General features: G+C 33.2%; 1 protein-coding gene across 2 annotated transcripts in view; it reads left to right on the forward strand.

The window, feature by feature from the left end:
• Positions 1 to 17772, forward strand: part of LOC106646079 (uncharacterized) — a 179636-nt gene that overhangs the window by 153294 nt on the left and 8570 nt on the right. The window lies entirely within an intron of this gene.

The following is a 17772-nucleotide window of genomic DNA, read 5'->3' on the forward strand; positions in this document are numbered from 1 at the left end:
CTCATATTATTTTCACTGTCTCTTGTAGTTTAAATATAAGTCACTCGTTACTAAGAGCAGGAGACGCCCATTAGGTCTCAAATGCGTGATTTCCTCATTATACTTTGTAAAACTATTTACTACTTATGAAATTGTCTGTTCTTTACGTTGAAGAAATGTGAGTTATATTCTCGTCTTGTAAAAAGTCAAATCATTATAAATGATTGAATTATAATTAAAAAGTTATAGAAGCATGTGTACTTTTTTTATATTCTTATTTGCATAAGTATGCGTTATTCTTGCTAAACAAACAGTTAAAAGATTTTTTAATAGAAAATTTTTTTTTCTTTTTCTAGGCACGTAGCTATACGAGAAATTCAGCAAAAAGTAATGCAAAAAAAATTACAATGAAGTAAACATTCTTAATCAGTGTATACCGGATTCGGTGTATAATCGATGCGAGACATTAGAAACACCTGAATTTGAACTTGTTACAAGGCTTTTGGTTGATTTGAGTTTTTCAATAAATTTTAACTTAATTGAAAAAAAAAAAAAGTGTAAGACTTGTAAAGACTCAAAAACTTTTAATGTTGAATCAGTACAAGGAAATGTCAGAAGTAAAATTAAATATAGTTGTCAGTTTCTTATTAAAGAAGTGCAAGTTAGTATAGCATGCTATTTCTTAGAATTCTAAAAGTTTTAAACCTTATAAGATAAGGCTTACATAAAAAAAAGTTTAATTTTCGATTGGACAATATTTTTATTTTCTTGAAATTCAAAAAAATTAGGACAAATTCCCATTTTATACGTATGAAGTTAGATATATAAATTTTTTGTGGTCCCAAAAAGTTTGATACTGGAATCGTGTTTTTTAACTCTTTACAGTCAACTTTACCCTCGGTCTTTTAGAAAAAAAAAATTACAATATCTGCTTTGTAAAAAGGTTTTTTTCGTAGAATTGCATGTTGAAATAAGCGCAAGCATACCCAGTCACTCAAACAACGCTTCTTTATACATGTATATATATATATATATATATACATATATATATTCACGTATGAATATATTGTATATGTATGTATGAATGTATTATATATGCTCGTATATCTGTTTCTTAGTATACATGTCCGTATATATGTAAGTATGTACGTACGTATACATTCATACATGCATAAAAATTTTTTTATTACCGTGAAAAAGGCTGTAGGTATATCTGGGAGTCTCGGAAAGCTAAGCTGTTGAGAAACAAGCTAGTAAGTGTAAAGGGGACTAGCAATATTACCTACCATTATTTTCCTTGACAAGATATGTTCCTCTTCTACATGTACTTGTCACCTCAATACCGTACGTTCACGTTAATTTTTTTGAATTAAATGACTGGCATTAAGATTATTCTACTAAATCGAACAATACAATAATACTAAATTATGCAAGTATATTTGTAGTTCTTGAAGTTGTCAGGTTATACACGAGCACAATGGAGAGGTTATCGCAAAGTCATCATAAAAATTATAAGTTTTAGACAAAAAGTATGGTGTCTTCTCTTAAGAGCATTTGTAAATATCGTTGTTTATAAGACCAGTGTTTTCAACACGAAATTTTATAAATAGAAATATTTCTACGAGTTGGTACCCGATTTTCTTCAATGCAATTCTGAGTTGGCACTTTTCTCAAGGTGATTCTTGATTAGCAAGTTCTTTAAATCAGTTGACAGTTGGTATAATTCATTAGGAAACGAGAGAAAAAATTCAATTAATAATGAAATTAATAATTTAATTAATAAACTTTTGTTTCAAGAACTAAGCCATCTCCATGTACATGTTTGGCTTTATCTTGTGTATAAGTTACATTTTTAAAAATTTTGATTTTGTAAGATTATTATACAAAATTTTCAGAGACCAAAAACTCTGTCATGTCTGTGGAAACTTTATTCTTTGAGAATCTTATGGTTTTTTAAAGTTTAGAAGGAGAATCATTAGTATGCTTTTTCATAGAGAAAGCCTTGTAATGAACGAAGAGTTACGTACATCTTTCTTTTTTTCTCTATCTATAGTAATAATACTAGTCAATTATGCATGGTTTGGTTTAGTACTCGTGGATTTCAGGAAAAATTTTGACAGCAGAATTGGCCTTGAACTATACTGAGAGGCAGAGTTATTCTTCCTTGTAACTCCATGAAAGTACTGGGTGTAACCTTGAACTCTTATCTTACTTTTAGAGAGCATGCCACTCCGGTCACTGGAAAATACTGTGAAGCACTAGCTTGATTAAAAAAAAACGCTTTTTTTACCAGTCAGTACTATTGATTATAAACACATCTTAGATGGAGCTGCCAATACCGGAGTTTAGTATAAAACCATTTGATCTTGTGGGAACGGTCTTACTCTAATTAACTACAATATTATTTTCATGTACCAGTTCGTGGGACTAGTACTTATTACAAGATATTGGAATAGTTTATTGAAAAAAATTATACAAGAAAATATAAATCAGTAGAAGAACACAAAAACAAGGATCACGGAGAATGTATCGGCACGTATCGGCTGTACATATGTATATATATGAAACATCTTCTGAACTAACAAACTTTGCCTAGCTAGCATAGAATTAAGTTTGACTATGTAATAAAAAGAGAGTAGTCATTATTTCAAAATAATTCGAATTCGATAATCATACCAACATGTGTAAGAAGTACTTATTCTATAGATCACCACAAAAATAGAATTACAGTTAATAAAAATACAACCGTTTCCATAAAATCCAACGCTTCCAATCTAATTTGGTACTAAACTCAGGCAGTGAGAGCACCACCTGCGATATGCTCGTAGTCAATATATGCTTGTAAAAGCTCTGGTATTCTTTATTATGAAATACTGCTTAGTCCTATGGACATGGTGACTGATGACTGACGACTTTTGCAGACGAGAGTAAAACAAGGAGTCAAGAACCCAGCTAATAAGAATAAACAGCGTTATATTAAAAAACCTGCAATTCTAAAATCAAGCTTTTTATTTAACACCACTACCCACTTTTTTTTACTCACGGAGTCAGTTGAAAATTTAAATCCTTTTTTAGAAAAACATCCAGTCACTAAACTATTATAAGACACTTTCCTATTTAATGTTCTGTTATTCTAAGAAAGTTATTTTGGCATGTAGCAGATAGTGAGCAGAAGATTAATATCATATATATATAGATATAAAGAGAGTTTAATTTATTTTCTCCAATCTTATTGGTTAGAGTCTTGGCTTCCTGGCACCATCTGAGCCTAGCTTGCTGGGCTCAGGGCTCTGGCTATACCATCCCCGTACCTGGTGAACTTACAGCCAAACTTAATAGACGTATAAGTGCTGCTGAGAGAAACGTCGTAGGAATCAGAAAATTTATTCATACCTCGAATACACGCTCTAGGTTTTAACTACTGCCTTTTGAACTTTGATCAAGATTTCTGACTATCAAATTTCTGGCTTCTGTACGAAGATACTGTCCACTTACTTGGCTATTACTTTGCCTTAAATTTAAACATGTAGACAAAACAACGTAAGGAGTAAGTCATTTAAATTTAAGTGTACCAACACTGAGAAAAGTAGTGCTTCAAAAATTATTATAACTATATTAAAAATTACTATATTCTTAGAAAAGCTGAGCTATACTCACCTGATGGCGCAAAATTTTTGCGTTAAAAATAATTTTTATTATATTTTTGATAATTTTTAATATGCACTAGCCCTACAAATATTATTTCACGGCGTAATAAAAATTAATGTATCTAACATAATGAAAACAGAGATAGTACAATTTTTGCTACACAACACAGTAAATTTTATTATAATCATTTTTAAACGAACCCCATTCGAAAGTAGAATTTGCTATGTGACATAGTCAAATTTCTCATTCCACTGCATTGCTATTCAGTATAGTAAAAATGTCTTCGAAAGTAATTTCGTACGATGTCTATAAGTTTATACGCCTATTGAGCTTCAAATTTGAGGTTACACGAATATACATATTAAGAGAAACATATTATTTGATTTATCATGGTTAAAAGTTAATGCGTGCAGATCATTAATTTTAAATCGACTAATTATCCATTGTTACCACCTTGGTCTACAGGAAACCCTTTGATTTTCCAACTTTATTGTGTATATGATAAACAGTACACGTTCCCACATGTACTTTATCCATACTCAAGCGGACATAATGTCCCGTGGTCTAGCGATTGCGGAGCCTGACTCGGAAGCTAATGGATGAAGGCTCAAATCCCAGTCGCTGCAGATCTTTTTTAAAATCTTACATCAATATCTGTGTACAATAACAAAAACACGTATATATATACGTATGTATTTATATGTATGTATGTGTGTGTGCATTTAAATCTATATATATTAATCTTCTGGTAAACATATACATTCACTGGGCCATATAGTGGGGCGGCCAGGTAGGTATCCGTAGCCTCTTATATGTCCACGACTGCACCAAAGTTTTTTCTACGTATTTTTACCTCCTGAACACGATACTGTTGGGTGCGAGCCCGAAAAAGTCTGGAGTCGATTGTTATTAACAAATTATATAAACAAAATTTAAAAAACTAATTTTTTCGAGAAAAAAAAATTGCTCCTTATTCTTTGGCCCCTTTTGAACAAAAAATTCATTAGGATGTATATACCTAAACCCCACAGATTTCGAGTAAAAAATTCCTCAAGTTTGGAAAAACGCGTTTTTTACGGTTTTCGAGTACGTATTACTCAGCTGCTATTGCATTAATTTCAACCCACCTGGGCTTCAATTTCACCTTGAAGCATGTACTTTAGGATGAAAAAAGATTTACAAACTTTAGCTGCTTAACAACTGCGGTATTGTCGATCTACGCATGAACGTTTCAATAGCTTATGTGCGGCGTGCGTATATCTTTGGGGCGGCCAGGTAGGTATCCACGTAGCCTCTTTATAATATGTCCACTACTGCATCAAAGTTTTTTCTACTTATTTTTACCTCCTGAACACGATGCTGTGGGTGCGAGCCCGAAAAAGTCCGGAGTCGATTGTTATTAACAATTTACGTGAACAAATAAAAAAATGTTACGTTTCCGACCTAAAAAAAATTTCTTTAGGTTGATTGGTCCATTTTAAACAAAAAAAAACTTCTTGCTATTTTTTCTCATGCTAGTAGTTCTTCACGTATGATTTTGCTTGTATTCTGTAATTACTTGTCTGTTAACCTTTTTTTAATTATTTTTTTTATGTAAATTGTTAACAACAATTTCCCTGGCTCTGTTGAGTAGATCAAAACACGTTGATGATTACATGAAAACTAATGAAACATAAATTATATCCCGAAATTGTCGTTGAAAGAGTAACGCGTGCAGAGAATTCATCAAATTTAGTGATTTTTCTATTGTTTTTATTTTTTTCTGAACAATCTAAGCATTCTACGAAAAAATAGCAAGAAGTTTTTTTTTGTTTAAAATGGACCAATCAACCTAAAGAAATTTTTTTTAGGTCGGAAACGTAACATTTTTTTCCTTGTTTATGTAAATTGTTAATAACAATTGAGTCCGGACTTTTTCGGGCTCGCACCCAACAGCATCGTGTTCAGGAGGTAAAAATACGTAGAAAAAACTTTGGTGTAGTCGTGGACATATAAGAGGCTTTGGATACCTACCTGGCCGCCCCACTAATGTATATATTGTTTATTTCTTCTCTTGAATACAAAAATTCTTTCTGAGAAAAGTAAAAATTCCTATGTCGAAATAGCAAATTTTAATATAATCTGATCTTACTATGTAGCATAGTAATTTTTGTAATATCGCGAGTATGTCTTAGCTTTCCTAGAAAATATAGTTTTTTTTAATATAGTTGTAAAACTTTTTCTAACACCACTTATCTCAGTGTATAGCTTGGCTTGACTTTTTTCTATCGTTTTTCACAGTAAGTGCACTCAAGCTGTGGAACAAGATTGCAGTAAATATCCGTTCTTATTAGTTAGATCAGCCCTTTGGACATTACTCCAAATAACCTACAATGGTCTACTGTTAAATTTGATGGAATTGTTATCAGAAAACAAAAAATGCGTTCATTTATATAGAAGAATACAACCCGGTTAATAAATGTAAAAAATACCCTTAAAAACTCGAGTGACCCAAAAAACGGCTTATTCTGATAAAAATAAGTTGATCTTCAGTGCAAAAATATTATATCAAAAGTTTTTTAGTTAATAAAAAAGAAAACATATCGATTAGCATCTGGTATATTAAATTTAGATATGTTGACGCTGACAAAACTTTAAAAATTGGCAAAAATAATCGAATATTGAGTAAGTCCTTTTTTTTTAAACTCCACAGGTAACAAACTTTTTAAAATTCTTTATCCATAAGTGATTGAAAATTTATTGAAATATCAAATTTTTTCGTTAAAAAGCACTTTTGGTAAGAACTCTCCTTTAATTGAGAAATTTCTTATAGTAGAATGATTTTTTGAAACTCAATCTTTTCGTTTGGTCTTCTTCTATCGTGATTTTTTCTAAGTCAAATTTTCAACCTTGTAATGCCAAAATCTAGCAGCGAAGAGAGTAAATTTCTTTTGGTTTTTACGATTTTCTTACGTAGTTTGATAATAACAATTATTAAAATATCTGTTATTAGTAGTCGTTGTATTTCTACGAATTGAATAAAAATATGGTATTGTATAGCTATCTAGAGCAACGTTAACTTTTTTTTTTTTTAATAACCTGGAAGTATTTTTCTTTGCTAACTGTTGCAAGCATTTTCAAAACTTTAAAAATTCTTTAGTAATCTTATTACAATCTCAATATTAAGACTTTACAATAACCACACATGGCATGTTTGCCTATATATGCATTGAAGATAAAGAAATTGCATAGGGAATAATAAGTTACTGTAAGGTGTATCTGTCAGTGAGGCTCATACTAAAAATTTTTACTTAAATTCACTGTGACATGAGTTGAAATAATTTTTTTTTTTAGATCTTTTTTTCATCTTACGTTAACTTTTTCACTATATCTAAAAAATTTTCTTAGAAGACAACAGCAGTAATCTTTTATTTAGTTAAATTGAAATAATATGCTAGTATTACTGTAATTGTGTACCTATTACTGTGTACGTATTGTCATAGATGTCCCAATCACCGCATCCCTGTTACAATAGTTCACTTGATGCAATTTACTTAACGACAAAAACTTTCAAAAAATAATATATGTTGTAAAGAAAAACTACATGGATGTTGTCACTAAATTTGAACGCAATTGCGTCTACAAATTTCGAGAAAAAATTTCATGAAGTTTCCCTTTTTCGTCGTCTTTAACATGGGCTTAAATGTAAATTTCCAAGTAAGTAGTAGAAAAATACCTATTATAATTGACGTAGCGGTGAGAATATTATGAAAAACTGAAATTTTATTTACGACAACTTCATTGATACACGTGTGAAGTTTCAACAGAATCGCATCAGCAGTTAAGGAAACATTTGTACAAACGTAAACACATTCGTTTCCAGCTCGTATGCCACATTCATGCGGGAGACAAGGATGAGTGCACTGTCTGCCGTCAGCTTGACTTTTTACGTGGCATAATGTCTTTTTAGACTAAGAAACGAAGTCTGGAAATTTCTTTCGCTTTGAATTTTTGATATGTTATGTTATCAAGTGCGTTCATTACGAAAAAAATTTAAAAAAAACTTTTAGTAAGTTCATTGCGAAAAACGCATTTTCATAGTAACTTTTTAGAAAAATACCTCTACTCTACTAACCACGAAAACGGTAGTGTGTATCAAGAAACGGCTTGCATCAATCGAAAGAGCGGAAAAAATACGTTAAGTATTACTAGTAGTTTTATTTTGACCAGCGTAAAATTTTGAGAGAAATGGCTCGGAATATGATATTGCAAAGTAGACGCTTCACCAAAATTGAAGTGTACATATATATCTAAACATATATGATATCGATACTCGCGCAATATCATCTTCTCAGCTGTTTCTCTCAAAATTTTACGCTGGTCAAAATAAAACTACTAGTGTTACTTTATGCATTTTTTCCCGCTCTTCCGATTGGTGTAAGCCGTTTTTCGATACGTATTAACGTATTCAAAATGTAGGTGTTTTTTTTTGAAATTTGGATGAAAATACGCTTTTTGCAATAAACAACGATACTAAGAATTCTTTTACCATTTTTCCGTGATCAGCGCACTCGAAAGCATAACATATCAAAAATTCGAAGTTAAAGAAATTAATGGACTTCGGGCCTTTATTTCTTGGTCCACTTCACGAAATCACTTCTAGAAGCTGTTGTACTCAAAAATATGATCTAAAACTTGGAACAGGCCTTAGTAAGACTTTGTACTTCAATCTTCTATCTTACTAATACATAAAGCAAAGTCGCTAAAACCGTTGTAATCGCTAACCGCTAAAACTACTGAACCGATTTTGCTGAAATTTTGCATCCCAATTCTTGACACTTCCTAGATGGTTTTAGTATGGTTTTTATCTTGAAAAATTGAATAACAATAGCAATAAGTAAGCTCAAAGTTTTGCAAAAATACGCTTGCTTTTCACTTTAGCTCGGTAGTATCCACTAGGTGGCGTCGACATAAAAACGAAGCTGCCTGCAACAGAATTGAATAAGTATGGTTATAATACGCCGGAGCATCGCAGAAATCTCTGCATTCGTCTACCAGCAGTTCATCGAACTGTATCAAGAATGTAGATGATCGTCGTGCAGCTGGGTACCCCAGTTACCAACGACGCTCTTCTCCAATAGGCAAGTGATGTAGGTCTACTATCACCTTGAACCTCCTGAATTGACGAGTGCAACCAATACAAAATTTATTTCAACCAATGACGTCTACGGTGGAGTACCAGGAGACGTGTCTAGCCAGAGCATATCCTGCTCCAACCCTTCAGAGTTATATGGCCGTACTACAATCTGGCCTGGTGCCGTCAGAGAATTTTATACTCCAAATGTAAGCCACGGAAAACAGCCCTGAGGGGCATGCGTAGCCACAACGGCTTCCTTCTCAGTGGTCGTGTCCCTAACGGCATCCCCACATTTCCTCGACTAACGATATGAGCGGTTGGTGATCCAGGGAACAACCCAAAGGCGAGATATTGTTTGATTAGTGGCGTACCTCCCTCATGTACGGTCTCCGTCCACATCAGAGACTCCGAGGGTAAGAGTCAAGCTACCCACAGCTGGCTCTCCATCATCAAAAATAATAATAAGGAATGACTGAAAATTTTACCACTGGCCCTTTTCAGACCCAATGTAAGCATTAACGTTCCCTACTTATTCATTAATCTCATCGGTCCTTTTAAGGGCCACCTAAGTTTAGATTACCTTGCCAACAAACACATTCTTACTTCGATTTCTGGAGACGATTCGTAAACTATAAAAGACTATGTAAAGCCGGCCACTATTAAACCAAGTCAGTCATTGACTGGCAGACGTCACGAGCAGAGTTGTTCGTCGCAAGGCTGGGAGCCCTGATGACCGACGACCCTATATTACCCTCTCGACTCTAAGCATTCAACCAGGAATCACTGATCCTCTCCAAGGTCTGCGCTGGGCAAACCTATAACAGCTATGAAGGAAAACTTGAGCCAACGGGAGTCTCCAACGGGCAAGCATCACGAACCAATCTCTACTAATCTCTTCACCTTCGATCGTCAAAGCAACTGAGTCTGCAAAAAAAAGGTGCTTTAGACACCAACGTCTTCGATATTATATCAGAAGACGTTAGAAAAGAGCACTACAACTAGCCCCAAAGCTTCGGACTTTGTAATTTTTCTCCCGATCAGTTTGGGTCTTCAACAGCAGGCCAGAGAAGATCACCCTGAGGTACCCAGGCAGTCACAATTGCTGTAAGCTTTAGTCAAGAAAGAGTGTACTGAAGAAGCTCGCCGGTCTTTTTTAGGGCAATCGGACGTCGAACTACCTTGCCAACAAATATATTAGAACTTAACAAAGTTGACATAAAATAGCCTTTAGGGGTCACAAAAATTTTAAGCATGCCAAAAGTCGCAAGAGGGTAAATTGGAAGAAAACTTCAAATGTATCTAATAAATACAATTTTACTTATGCGTCAAGAAACTGACGCAGAAAATTTATCAAGATTGAAACAGCAGCGTCAAAATCGACAAATAAAGAATCCATTACGTGAAAGATCAGCTTTTCATTTTACCCTCACAGTAATCTCTGAAATCTTTAAAGATCTAAATTTAAATTTTTAAATAAGTAGAAAATATATTTGTATTTTTGTGGCAATAAGAAATGTAGAGATTAAGCTCCAGGACTTTGTTGCTCTGGTAATAAAGTTGTGAAATAGGAAAAAAAAAATTTTTTTTAATATATATTTTTTGGGAGATTACAATCTTAACAGCTTTAAAAAATAGCCCTTTTTGTAAATTATACGGGAGAAACTGCAAATCAACCGCTTTTCATGGCCAACAATTATTTTATGGCATAAGAAACGCACGCTACTTTTCAGCATAATGTTAATTTATAATTTTTACAGCTTATTACTGACCAAATAAACTGTATGGATTGCGAACAACTATGCTTTTAATAAGAAGATTTTAGTTCTGAGAAGTTTCAGGAATAAATGTGAAATTTCTAACTGAAAACGTTTCACATTACATGTCAACACACTACGGTGTTCCATTCAGTAAGTCTCGGGCAAAGCCGAGATGGGGGCTGCTAGTAATGAAAATCTGTAGTTTCAAAAATTTATGTCATACTTTTATCAAAAGAAGATTAGATTGACTATGCCTTATTTCTTATCTCCGATACAAAAAGTATTTAGGCTATTGGATTAATACTATAAGAAATTAGATACCTTGAAGAATATTATGTAATTTTTTAAAAGTATATTATTCAAAGATTTACGAGTACTGGAGAGTTCAACACAAATGCATTTTTCGTAATCGAGAGAGTGGACGTTTTTGGGCTAGCTTAGTACAGCAGCATTGTCACGGCACATTATGCAAATATAGGTATGTGGTCCCCTTCACGTCCCCATAGGGGCGAGCTACCTTATTAAAGAACGTTCATGATAGTTTGTGGGAAGAAACTAGAAAGTGGTGAATGGGAATCGGATACGCAGCAGCGCCATCAGCTGTTTTGCATGGATGCGTACACCTTCATACATGTAATTAAACCTGTTTTTATTATTTTATTGCAAGAATAACTTGTTAATCCCTCTGATAATTTAACATCATATTTGTTTCTTAGTGTATTACATTATGCAATAAATAGATAAATTGAATTGATTCTTTTTGATTAAGTTTAATTCTTATGTGACTTCTCCATAAGGTTACATGTTAAATTAAAGTTTTTTAAACGTTTAATATTCAAAAACAGTACTGTTAAAAAGTGTCAAATTTGACATGTGACTTTCTAACGTCAGCAAGAATATCCTGCTCAAATTAAACAAAATATCCTAAATGAGTTGACGTCACTGGTGCCCCGTAAGTGAAAATTACTGCCCACTACGCGTCTTTTTAAAAAGCTTTAATTCAACATGTTACCTTACGGAGAAGTCACATAAGAATTAAACTTTAAAAAAAAGAATCAATTCAATTTATGTTTTTTTTAGGGCTTTATTCATGTGAAATCTGTGACATTCTTAACCTCGCTCACTAGGTGCGTAATATACTATAATGTTAAAAGGTCACGTGTAAAATAAGAAGCCATTTTAGAACACTGTTATTTAATATTAAAATACTTTCATTTAACAGGAAACATTACGGATGAGTCATACAAAAATTGAGTTTCTTAATGATTCATTGATTAATGTAAATAAATTTGATTTCTCAAATTTTTTTGCATGATGCAATGCCATAAAAAGAATACTTTCTTAAATTTTCAAAGGGATTGAGAAGTTACTATTTCTAATAAAACAATACAAATAGCTGTAAATACATGTATAGTATACTTATCGATGTAAAACATGATGTATGTAAAACAATTACCGGTACCACTACATGTTGGCTTCTCCACACCACTCTCTAGTCTTCCCCGTTAACTAAAATGAGCGTCTTTAATCCAATCAGAAATCAAAGGTGGCTGCCGAATGAGTTCGAAAGCCCTGTGCAGGCAACCAAAGGTGTGACACTGATGGAAGCATGAGGGGGCAAGCGGTCAGGCCAAGGTAGGCTGCCAAAATACCTTAAATTACCTAGCCTTATCTCATATAAAATTATGTTAATCTTAAATATATATATATAAATATATGTATACATTTGTATGTATACACAATGTGTGGACATTAATATACTTCTATAATTTTTATATTATTAGAGGAAAATATAACTAAACACTTCGTACATTCATTTGAAAATGAGTGATAAAGTTTAAGGATATCATATATTTAATCAAGAAAGCAGCAAAAAGCATACTAAAGGCACACATAGGTATACTCAATTTAACCAGATTTTGGATTTTACATAATTCTTATTTAAAAATTTTTCTACATTAATACATTTTTTAGAGGCTTTTCTACACTCACATGCTACATACTCTGGTTTGAAGTGTGATAAAACTTTATTTCTGACTGCTCTTGGAGTAATTTTGAAAAACTATAAAGACTATGATGAAAAAAAAGTAGCTTTAATAATGAAGGAAAGTTAAACTTTAACGTTAAGACAATAATTAAAGATTGATGCTTTCATGAATAAAAATCATTTACAATCAGTAAATAAAAATATGTCAATATGTGTAATTTTTATTTTCATGTCTAAAGGAAAAAAATATTTATTTTATTTAAAAGTTAAAAAAAATATTGACATATTCGGCATTTTTTTTTTTGCTATTCAGTCAAACTATTAATTTATTTGTGATAGTATATGCTTTACACTCTTATATATATGCCATGAAAAGAAGCTTCGTGTTTGGTTAGGTCTTCACTATTTTGGCAGCCAACCTCGGACCTTCCGTTCGCCCCCTTACGCTGCCACCGTAGGCCTATACTTTAGGTACTTCGACAACCGAGGAACCTTCATGTTCATTGAACTACGTTTTTTGATCAGGAAGGCGCTTTGCCTCCAAGAAGTGGGCCATTTTATACATTTACACTTTGTACATATAAATAAAAGGCCAGATCAAATAGGCCAGTTGTCGCACATATCTATGAAGGTGGTCTCTCCCAGTGTGAACGTGCAAGCGTCGGTTGTGATTTAAAATAGCTATTCACCGTCTTATGGTCGAGAAACTTTCAGCGAGAAAGTTGTTCTACTTAATCTTGGAAATGCCTATGCAAAATGTCAGGTAATAATATTGATGTACACAGATTTCAGAAGTTACTTTGTAAAAAATACACGTTGCCATTACACCGACGGAAATACAGTAGCAGACAACACTCACTATCCACACACACAGTACTTTTTGCATATATCCTTCTTACAAAATGACTTTTACAATTTGTTTAACTTAACATTACTTCTTGAAACCTTGTCTGGATGGTTCAAATATTAAAAGGAACAACTCTCTCGCTAAAAGTTTTCTGATTATAAATGATAAGTAGCATTTTTTTTAAGACAAAAGACGCTTGCTCGCTCACAGCAGTAGAGAGCCAATTTATTTATATATATATGCGAATACTGGCTAATTAGTATACTGTAACACGTGAAAGATACTATTATTTACTTACCTAAGAAAGGTGCAAATGTCACCATGCCTTACTTTGCATCTTTGTAAAGAAAATCAACGTGCCTACTTACTAATTGCGAATGCATTTACTGTCATGCGGTCCGTAAGTGTGCTTTAAGGTTTTGTTTACGTACGCTGACCACAGAAATACGTGTTTTATCCATTCATGAGGTCGTTTTAGCAAATACCCTAGAGAATTATTATTTTTACTTAATGAATAAATCAATATTTCTCATAAAACTGTATCGAGAACAATGTCTTTTTTTAATGTTAAAATTGAAAAATTAATTTTATAAGAATAACTCTTGATTTTAAAAAAGAAGTTATCAATTTTCCAATATCCACGGAAATAGGGCAGAGCATAAAGATGAGTGCACTTACTTCTATGTGCGTAAGGCAAGAAGTTACCATAGTTCGTTATCATGAAGAAAGCCTTTGAAATACACATGGCTCTTTAATATTTGCGTTCTCTTTTATTACTTTTCATAATTTGCTATATGCCGAGTTCAGGTGCTAGATTTTTACTAAGATAATCCGAGTACTCGGAGTAAATGGAAGGGGAATGGACTAAATAAATCAGTGGTTTGAGTATGTGTTGTGTTAGTGTACGGTAATAAATTTTATTTGGTGTTATCACGTATCTCACGAGATTGGAAAAAGTAAGAAAATGGACTATGACTGTGAAGTACAATAGATAAAAGTTCTTAGACATGCTTGCACTAGTATAAAGCTTGAGAAACAGAAGTAAAGATCACATTTGTCTATTTGTCATGATACGGTACTTAATAAACTTTTACATATTGATATTATATTTGGGAATCCTATAACATAAGAAAGAGTAAGAACATGGATTGCAGTTGTGTTAACACATGTATAAGGGCATATGTATGCTTGCACTCGTGTAAAGCTTGAGAAACATAAGTAATCTCATAAAAATATAATATTAATATGTAAGGGCCTGTTTACAGTGGAGACAGCAACCGATAGCAAAAGTCGGCAAAGGTTAAGGAAAAGTAGGCAATTAGAGCCACTGACAGTTGCTACTGTTTCCTGACTTTTGCTTCATGTTCCTAGCAAATGGTGTTTCTTTTTGATACTACTTTGTATACCTATGTACAAGAGAGGAGCAACTATAGCTACATAAGTGATCGGGGTGGCGCAACGGTAGAGTTGCAGTTCCGTCGATCTCCAAGGTTAAGCTGCATTTGGCGCGGTAGGTACTTGGAAGGGTGACCGTTCGGTCACCATTCGGGTCTCGCCCTTTCGCCTGTGCTCTTGATTCTTGAAGGTCGATTAACTGTTTCTCTGACGCTTCATCTACGTGATCATAGGTGTGACTGAGTTGATCCAGATGTTTATACACGTATATAAACACCTGGTCATAACTCAGGTGCACCAATGGCTAATTAACACTATGCTTGTGTATAAGAATGCCATGTCTAAGCCTACGGGCAATGATGAATGAAAAAAGAAAAAAAAATATAGCTACATAAACCAAGAGTCAGGAGACATTAGCAACAGCCAGTAGCGCTGATTGCGTACCTTTCCTTACAACTTTTGCTGACTTTTGCTGTCGGTTTCTGTCTCCACTGTAAGCATGGCGTAAAAGTTAACGTAACCTGACACTAGTATTTATGTTTATCAAGTAGTGTGTTGTAACATTAGAGTATATACATATGGAGGAAGCACGTAATGGGATAACGTGTAGGCAACTGAAGAGAGAGAAAGCAATAAGTTTGGGGTACCCCACTTTTTAACCCCTTTCTCCTTGTTTGCTCGCGATTGGCTCTCCGTTGACTCTACGTATAGGTATAGTAGTAGTATTTTACTCTGAGTAAGTGCCATCTGCTCATAATATTTACATTAGTCAAGTCAAAAGTTTAATTATTGTAAGTATCACAGTAAATAGCTAATATAAGCGTGATTTGTAATGATACTAGTCTAACATTTTTGCGAAGCCCACAAGTATAAAAGTATTTTGGTTCAAAATGATGATTGCAAATAAAAGAGTTGTTCGTCATTTTGATATTACAATGAATAGCTAGACAATTCGTCCACTGCTCTCTTCTCTTTTTATCTTTGCCAGCACTAAAATATGATACATATAATAACATATATTTCATGTGCAACCGTATTTTTTTATGAAGTATAATACTAAAACTTCTGAAGGAAGTGTACATAAGTATTTACCTGTAAAAAGTTATATTTTTAGCTGCTAAGTCATAACTTGTGAGTTTACACGTTGTCACGCAACACGTTTTCATGTTATCATTTTTTTCACCAAAACTTTTGCAAAATCACACTTACACTAGCTATTCACTATGATACTTACAATAATTAAACTTTTGACTCGACTAATGTAAATATTATAAGCAGATGACACTTACTCAAAATAAAATACTACTATACCTATACATATAGTCAACAGATAGCCAATCGCGAACGAACACGGAGAAAAGGGTTAAAAAGTGGGGTACCCCAAACTTATTGCTTTCTCTCTCTTCAGTTGCCTACACGTTATCCCATTACGTGCTTCCTCCATACGTATATGCTCTAAGGTTGTGACTAACGGACAAATGCCATCTAGTGCTAGCATGTATATGCACTTACTTAGGTAAGTTATGTTCATGCTCTCATTTTTTCCAATCTCGTTGGATACGGAACAACACCAAACAAAATTTATCACCGTATTATAATCATAATATATATACTTAAATGACTAGTTTATTTGGTCAATTCACTGTCAATAATATTTTTATAATCCAATAAAAGAATTTCCCGCAAAGCTCTGTATATTCTGGTGCTCTCTTTGAGGAAAAACTTGTATCACTCAGGGGTGGCACCTAAATTAGGCGCATAGTGATAACCTCATGACGCACTATACTTATACTTTTGTCACAAACTTTGCCAATCAAAAAAGGTCATTTGTTAGCCTTGGGCCGAAAAAATAAAAAAAAATGAATGAAGTACATAATGAGGAAATGAGGAATGATACTTTATATTGTTACGGAACAAACTTTGGGGATTCTAGTGTAGATGCGGAACAGGTAATTCCGATTTATTAAATAAATGGGTTAAGGAGTCGGAAATATTGTAGTAAAATGTTCCACGAAAAAGACGGAGCAGGGGCTCAAACCCGTCAACTAAGGATTCGTAAGACTTTTCACTGAACGCTTAGGAATGACCGCCACCGTGAGCGGCTGTATTAATTGCACTCTTAGATGCACTCTTTTGTGTCGTCAGATGTACGCCGGTGTGCCAACACATGGGCGCTGGCTAGACTGGAGCAAGCCACATCCGTGACAATATGTAAAGTAATGAAATGAGATCAGAATACAAGCTATGTGATTCTTAATATGTCCATAAAATGATTATAGGATGCCAACTTTTAGAAGTTATTTTAAATTACAGAGCCATTTTGCCAATTCTCCTTTCTTTAACAATAATTATTCAACTACTTACATCACTGTTTACTTAAATTTCGTAAAAGGTATATTTAATGTTGACGAATAATGGAGACTACAAAATAGCTTTATGCTTTTAGAAAATTTTCAAAGGGTTATATTTAAAAAGGATCAATCTTTTTCTTTTATTCCACTGTTCTAAAAAATTTTACAACCAATCGGCTTAAAATTTCGTTAGCATATTAGGGACAACCATAACATTTATTTATTAACCTTTTGCTATTGAAACTTTTGATATTAGTTTTAATGCAAGTTACAAGTTTTTTAAAATACAAAGAAGGAAAAAAAAATGCAGTACCAATCAATGCCCGATGTGACTTATTTTCTTTATCATTTCAATATCATGACTTCTTTGTAACATTTATTCAGTTGAAATAAACTGTTCCATTTCATAAACAGTCACCTAATTAATAAGCCCATATATAATTATGCCTGGTGAGCCTATATTTTCTTGATATCATCGAAAAGCTCAGGATTTTTTTTTAGTACCTAGTTATGTAATGAGAGTTGGAGTGTAAGTTAAAATATATTATTTCAAATGTCATCAACATTAAATGGCCTCCAATAAGAGACCACATTTAGCATCAATTTTTAAGTGATTTATTCTGAATCAATTGCCCACAAGTTTCATGTAAACTTTAAGTATTTTGATTTTGTAATGAGTCACTTTAACCAAG

The sequence above is a fragment of the Copidosoma floridanum genome, unplaced genomic scaffold, assembly GCF_036245765.1.
Source record: "Copidosoma floridanum isolate Cflo_tuat_1 unplaced genomic scaffold, Cflo_Japanese_pri ptg000005l, whole genome shotgun sequence".
Lineage (NCBI taxonomy): Eukaryota > Metazoa > Arthropoda > Insecta > Hymenoptera > Encyrtidae > Copidosoma > Copidosoma floridanum.